Source organism: Macrobrachium rosenbergii, chromosome 45, assembly GCF_040412425.1.
Source record: "Macrobrachium rosenbergii isolate ZJJX-2024 chromosome 45, ASM4041242v1, whole genome shotgun sequence".
In the NCBI taxonomy this organism is placed as follows: domain Eukaryota; kingdom Metazoa; phylum Arthropoda; class Malacostraca; order Decapoda; family Palaemonidae; genus Macrobrachium; species Macrobrachium rosenbergii.
This window is the reverse complement of record NC_089785.1, coordinates 29029529-29037189: the sequence shown is the minus strand read 5'-3', so window position 1 is coordinate 29037189 and position 7661 is coordinate 29029529.

The following is a 7661-nucleotide window of genomic DNA, read 5'->3' as shown; positions in this document are numbered from 1 at the left end:
GAAATGAACGTGAAAGAAATAAGAGTAAGAGTTGCTTTCAGACGCTGCTTTCGTCCAACTCTTTTCAGTTAGGGAGGAGAGGTCGTCCAACTGTTTTCAGTTCAGGAAGAGAAGCGATTTTCTTTTTTTTGGGGTGGCTGTGTTGATGGAATGTCAGGCCATGTTTGTGTTCCTTTCAGTCAGGAAAGTGGGTCCGCCTGAAAAATCCTCAGGCTAGACTAACCTAGGGTAGTTTTTTTTATGTCAGAGTTCTAGAATGGAAAGAAAGAACTAATCTGTAAGAAGTCCATCTATTCGAAATTCATTGAAGAGTGTTGGAGTGGTTTTCTTCATCTTTGGTTGCTATAGAGAATGAATGGTTTGTTTTTGCTGTACTCTGATTTTCACGAAAGTGAGAGCTGAGTTTTTAATATATTTATAAGTAAATATGTAAATTGACATTCCACAGAATGCATAATAAGATATTTTATTATTAATTGATCTCTGATTAGGGCTGAAGAATGAGACATATTTTGAGAGAGAAAAAGACAATTTTATCTAATGTATATCCTTGCAGGTTACATCTTTTATGCAATAAAGGGAAATCTCAACTCTCTCTCTCTCTCTCTCTCTCTCTCTCTCTCTCTCTCTCATCTCTCAAAATAAAAGAAAGACAATACCAAGAGGGATGTCCTTATGTCTGACCAATAGTAAAATGATTGTTAAAAAAAAAATAGATTGTCAAGGGGCAAAATCTGTAAATGAGCTTAAGGGTTTCTGGAGTAAAATACAAAGGGTGCTTTCTTTTTTGAAAATCCTTATAAACTGAGTTGAGAAACTGGAGGAGAAAATTAAAATTGGTTTTTCTATCTTCTATCGATCTATATATCCATCTTTCTGTTTGAAAATCAAGTGTTTTGATTTATGCAATATATATAGTATATAAATATCATATTTATATATATTATATATATATATATATATATATATATTATATATATATATATTATATATATATATATATATATATATATATATATATATATATATATATATATATATATATATATATATATATATATAATGTATAAAATGTTTGTGTGATAATCAGAACTTTTGAGATTGCAGTGAAGATATTAGGCAATAAGAGTTTTTACGAGCAAATCACTTGTTCCATGGAAATGAACCCACCAATTCCTGTGTTAATTTATCTCGAACTTTAAAGATCAGCCTTGACTCTGTATCCCTTTCATGTTTAATTAGTGATGTCAGGAGAAGGGTTCAGGAGGGGGTTACCTGAAAACCTCCTGAAGAAGGACCAGACCTAATTCTGTCTAATTTGCTGCTTTGTGATGTGAAATTGTGTGACCTGTCGTGGGCAACTCTTTACCAGGAGATTTCTGTGAAAGACAGGTTCCGCCATTCTAGTATGTTGTCAGGGAATATGTCAAGTTTCCTCTCTCTCTCTTTCTCTCTCTCTTTCTCTTATCTTTTCTGTTTTAAACAAAAAAACTGAATGATAGCCCTGTCAGAAGGCTTTAGAAGGAATTTGTATATCTGTTTTCAAGATTATTTTAAATTTCTCTGGTCATTTTTCCCTTCTTATTTTTAAAATTACAAACTTTTTTCCTTTTTTAGAATTAAGAAAATATTTTATTATAGTTATTATATCATCATCGTTACCATTTTTTTAGAAACTGCATTAGAAGAATATTCCAAATATTTAATACGTAGGCCTGATAGAGAGAGAGAGAGATGAGAGAGAGAGAGAGAGAGAGAGAAGAAGATATAAGATTCTTTTATGATCAAGTTTTACATTATTCCTTTTCTAAAGTTCATTTCCAAAAATATTTGACCATATAAATGCCTTTGTTTCATCCTTAGGACCCAAATGATAATGAGAAGTATTGATTGTCTCTATTTTTCTTTCGCTTCTTGTCATAAGCAATAAAAAAACACTGACATTGCAGAAAATCTGATAGGTTTTGTACAAGGCAGAGATGGGGAAAAACATCATCTTGACCTCTTATCTCTCTCTCTCTCTCTCTCTTTCTCTCTCTCTCTCTCACTCTAAAAAATTACATATAAAAGGGGTGAGACGTAATCATTCATGGTCTGGATAATCTACCCGATAATACGCGTCTTAATACAATTAGCGAATGAAATATGAAATAATAAAGTGTTGAGAACTTTATCGGTGATTAGCTTAATATCAGATTTGCAGTGATAAACCGTCTAATAAGTTGTTTACGAGTGAATTAATAAATTCTGAAAATCATATTAAGTCAACCATTAGTGGCAAAGGTGGAGAAATCTTGCATGCATAGGAGATATTCAATATGATGAATTAGCAGGATTGGAACTTGGTTTTGCTGATCGTGGAGATATAATTGCAACATCGACCAAAAAGATGTGAAATCATTCACAGACATATTGAAAGGATACGATCCTTCAAACTGGAGCAAATCTGTAGAAAATATAATGAAAATAATAGAAGGGATACCAATGAAAGTTCAAGTTATCAAAAGACTTATAAAGAAAATCTACAAAAATCAACACATTCCATCAAAGAAAATAAGTCAGGTGGAATTAGTGAATATATTGATTGATGCAATAGGCAAACGGATGCCTAAAGCATGTAAACTATGTAGAGTGTGGTATAGCATTGTAAATCCACAAAACCTGATTAGGAAATGCTATGCTTCAATGTCCAACTCAAGAACACACCCTTCATGTTATGAAGTTGAGCAAAATAGAAATAAGGACACAAAAATTTTTGCTCAACATGTCTAGTATGGATAGACAAGGTCATTAAATCAAGACTTAATGTACAGATTGTGGAGGATGAAGAAGATGAAGAGGATGAAGAAGAGGAAGAAGAGGAAAATAGAAAAGAAGAAAATAAGACTGAAGAGAGGGAAAAGATTAATGAAAACAAAGAACAGGATAATAGTATGGATGCAGAGAAACTCATAGATTCTACATATGAGGCAATACAGCAACATATATATGAAGAAATAAATTATGACATGATAAATCAAAATAAAATCCCAAAGAGGTTGTACCCGGATCTCCATACTGATGGGAAAGAACAATATAAAAAAAAAGAAAAGAAAGACACAGTATGCACCCTTTTTGAAAAGAGGGAATTGCAGGTTTGGTGAAAGATGTTATTACAAACATCCCAAGATATGTCACAATTATGAGATATATGGCAAATGTGCATATCTAGATGGCTATGAAGAGGAATGCAGACCGATCTACATCCAAAAATATGTAGAAAATGGAAAGAAGGAAATGGATGTAGGTTTAATAAGAAATGTAGGTACATGCATCCTGTAGCCATGAAAAACCAAAATCAAAATCAAATACATATAAAAAATCAAGGTAAAAATGAAACAAATAAAGAAAAGAACAAAGATCATGTGATGAAGGCAAAAAACAAGCCAACAACACATTATGAAATGTCAGCACCACGATATGAGCCATCAGCACCTAGGCAGCACAAGGAACAAGCAATGTATCTATGATGCTAAGGGATGGTGCAGATATGGAGATAAGTGCAGGTTTATGCACAAAGTGAATAAATATGAAGCTGGAAGAACAAGTATAATGGAAAAGTTGGATTTTTAATGTACGAATTTCTGGAAATGAAAAAGATCAACATATCAGAACAGGAAAGAGACATGGGAAAATCCTTATTATTACCCATATTAGATAATGGAGATAATACTGCAGTGCAAACCATCATAGTGATGAAGCGCAGGGTTTAGTTTCAGAAGTAACTCAAAAGAAAGATAGAGTTCTTAGAAGAACTAACCCAAAATGAAAAAATAGAAATATTGAATATAAGTGAAACCTGGTATTCCCAAGAGACTGGTAATGATGACCAGATAAAGGGTTTCCAAACTTATAGATCAGATAGAAAAAATAGAAATCAAGGGGGAACCACGATATATGGGAGAGATGCCAATCAAGGAAAAATCTGTGAGAAATATAGTAACACAGAATGTGAATTAATAGCGGTAGAATTTGAATCTGAAAAATTAGTGAACATTGTAATATATAGACCCCCTAATACTAAAGAGTTTGACATAATAATTGAAAAATTGGATGAAATATGTAGAAATCACAAGGACTGGACTATACTCCTAACCGGAGACTTTAACTTTCCTTTTGTAGAATGGAAAGAACGAATAGGAGACTGTGGTTGTATTTATACATATAAAAAAGAGAGCAATAGTAGTGCAGAAGATAAGAGGCAATTTGAAAAGCTATTAGATATGCTACTAGAACATAACATTCAGCAAATAAATCACCTACCAACAAGAAAGGATAATATTTTTAGATCTAGTATTTGTGAATGAGGTGAACTATGTTAAAGAAATAATAGTATATAACACGAGTATTTCGGACCATAATGTCATAGAACTAACAGTCCGTTCCAGAACATATGAAAACAGAGAAAAGCAAGAAACGAAAAAATGGGAAGGATATGGAAAATACAATTTCTATAGTAAGAATATAAATTGGTCAAAAATAAATGAAGAATTAAACAAAGAATGGGAAAATATATTTGTAAGTGATGATATACAGGTAAATACCGATATATTATATAAAATATTAGAGGAAATAGTGGAAAATATATACCGAAGAAAAAAGTAATCATCAGTCACGAATTCCAAGAGACAGAAGGATCTTGTTCCAGAAAATTAGAAAGTGGAAAAAAAGCTCTTGCAAAAGAAAAGAATGCATGGAAAGTGATGGAACTAAAAAGTAAGATAGAAAATGCAGAACAAAAGATTATACAATCAAAAGAAAATGAAAAAGGGAACCTAGAAGAAATGACACTACAAAATATCAAGCAAAACCCTAAAATTTTTATTCATATGCAAAAAGATGAATAAAATAAGAGTAGAAATAGGCCCTCTAAGAATTGAAGGGCGATTAACGAATGAAAAAAAGGAAATATGTAACATATTAGCAGAAAGATATAAGAGTGAATTTACACCTAGAATTGAAAAATGAAGATAATGATACAGAAATAAGAGATGAAAATACTGAATACTTATCAGATATAGATATTACAGAAGCCGATATTGTGCAGGCTATTAATGAAATTAAAAATGGATCAGCAGCAGGACCAGATGGAGTACCTGTCATATTGTTAAAGAAAGTGGTTCATTCAATCAAAATAAAGCAATATTATTAAGACAAAGTATAGATACAGGCAAGATTTATGATGAGCATAAATTAGCATATATTACTCCTACTTTCAAAAGTGGTTCAAGACTAGAGGCAAGTAATTATAGGCCTTTTGAGTCTGACATCTCATATTATGAAAGTATATGAAAGGGTAATAAAAAAATATAATGAAACATTTAATGAAAAATAGATTGTTCAATATAGGACAACATGGTTTTGTACCGGAAAAAAGTACACAAACTCAACTGTTAGTCCACCATGAAAGCATATATAAAAATATGATAAATGAAAAAGATACAGATGTGGTTTACCTAGACTTTGCAAAAGCTTTTGACAAGGTAGATCATAATATATTAGCGAAAAAATTAGAAAACATAACATTGTTGACAAAGTAGAAAGATGGATAAAAGAATTTTTGCAAAACAGAAAACAGATAGTGATTGCAAACGATGAGAAATCGGATGAAGCATTGGTAATATCCGGTGTACCAACAGGGTACGGTGTTAGCTGCATTGCTGTTTGTGATTATGATTGCAGACATAGACAGTAATGTTAAGGACTCAGTAGTAAGAAGTTTTATTTAGATGACACAAGAATAAGTAGAGAAATTGCTTGTGATGAAGATAGGAACTCGCTACAAAGAGACCTAAATAAAATATATAAATGGGCAGAGATAAATAGGATGGTATTTAACTCTGATAAATTTGAATCAATGAACTATGGTGATAAAGTAGGAATGCTATATGCATATAAAGGACCTAATAATGAGACAATCACAAACAAGGAAGCAGTTAAAGACCTTGGTGTGATGTTGAATAGGAATATGTTATGCAATGATCAAATAGCAATTCTATTGGCAAAATGCAAAGCAAAAATGGGAATGTTGTTCCGGCACTTCAAAACAAGAAAAGCTGAACACATGATTATGCTTTATAAAACGTACGTACGTAGTCCACTTGAATATTGCAATATAATATGGTACCCACACTACCAAAAAGGATATTGCACAAATAGAGAGTTAAACCAGTTGTACAAAGGTCATTACAGCTAGAATAGAAGTAGTTAAGGACCTTGACTACTGGGAAAGACTACAATTCTTAAATTTATATAGTCTTGAAAGGAGAAGAGAACGCTACATGGTAATTCAAGCATGGAAACAGATAGAAGGAATTACTATGAAAATATCATGGAACTAAAATTATCAAAAAGAGCAATCAGAGGTAGATTAATAGTGCCAAAAACTATACCAGGAAAATTAAGGAAAGCACACAGGACATTAATCCAACGCACCAGCATCGATAATGCAGCATCTATTCAATGCGCTACCAGCTCATCTGAGGAACATAACAGGAGTGAGCGTAGATGTGTTTAAGAATAAGCTCGACAAATATTAAGATGCATCCCAGACCATCCAAGACTGGAAGATGCAAAATATACCAGAAGATGCGTTAGCAACTCTCTATCATGTAGACATCAAAGGCGCCTGTGTTCCCAGGGACCTGGGGCTGTTGAACGAATTGTAAGGTCTGTAAGGTAAGGTCTCTCTCTCTTCTCTTTGTCCATTTTGAATATTTTGAAAGAGGCAGAATGTCCCCAATATCCAGGGTTTTGGTTCTTTTGAAAGCAAGTGCTGTCATTTTTTGAAAACCCCATGTAATAGTAACTGGGTTGTGTTTCCATATTCAGTTATTGATTTTGTTTATGTTGCTCTCAAGAGGAAAAATGGCCCAGTATCCATGGTTTTGGTTCCATAAAAATTGAGTGTTTCAACTTTTTTTAAAACGCTATATAATAGTAACTGGGTTGTGTTTCCATATTTTTTTTAAAATTATTATATTTTCATTTTGTCTTCAAAACTTACGTAAGCTATTTTACAAGGCGCTGCTTGAATGAGAGGGAGAATTTTCAGCAGGTTCTTTTAAAACTCTTTCACAGTTTTTATCCTCAAAGGCATAAGTAAGCTATTTACAAGGCGCTGCTTGAATGAGAGGGAGAATTTTCAGCGGTTCTTTTAAAACTCTTTCACAGCTATTATCCTCAAAGGCATAAGTTACAGCTATTTACAAGGCGCTGCTTGAAAGACAGAGAGAGAGAGAGAGAGAGAGAGAGAGAGGAGATTTCCAGTGGAGAGAGATGTAAAGACTACTGTGTTTCCATTGGGGAAATGTCAGTGCCTCTCTTTTGTTCTCTCTCTCTCTCTCTCTCTCTCTCTTTCTCTCTCCCCTTAGTAGGAGGAGGAGAGGTTCTTTTCAAAGGAAATTCTCCTCACCTTCAAGACGGATGTCTGTCGTCAAAGAGACTGTATATATTCCCCAAGTGTCTGTTAATTAAAGGAGTTGTCCGTTTGTATTTTTGCATTTTCTGGTCGATCGATACAAAACATTCTGACACAACACTTCACTTTAAGAATATATAACGACTGAATTTGTCATCTGTTTTTATTTTCATTGCTTTTTAATTTTTCCAAAAATGTTTGA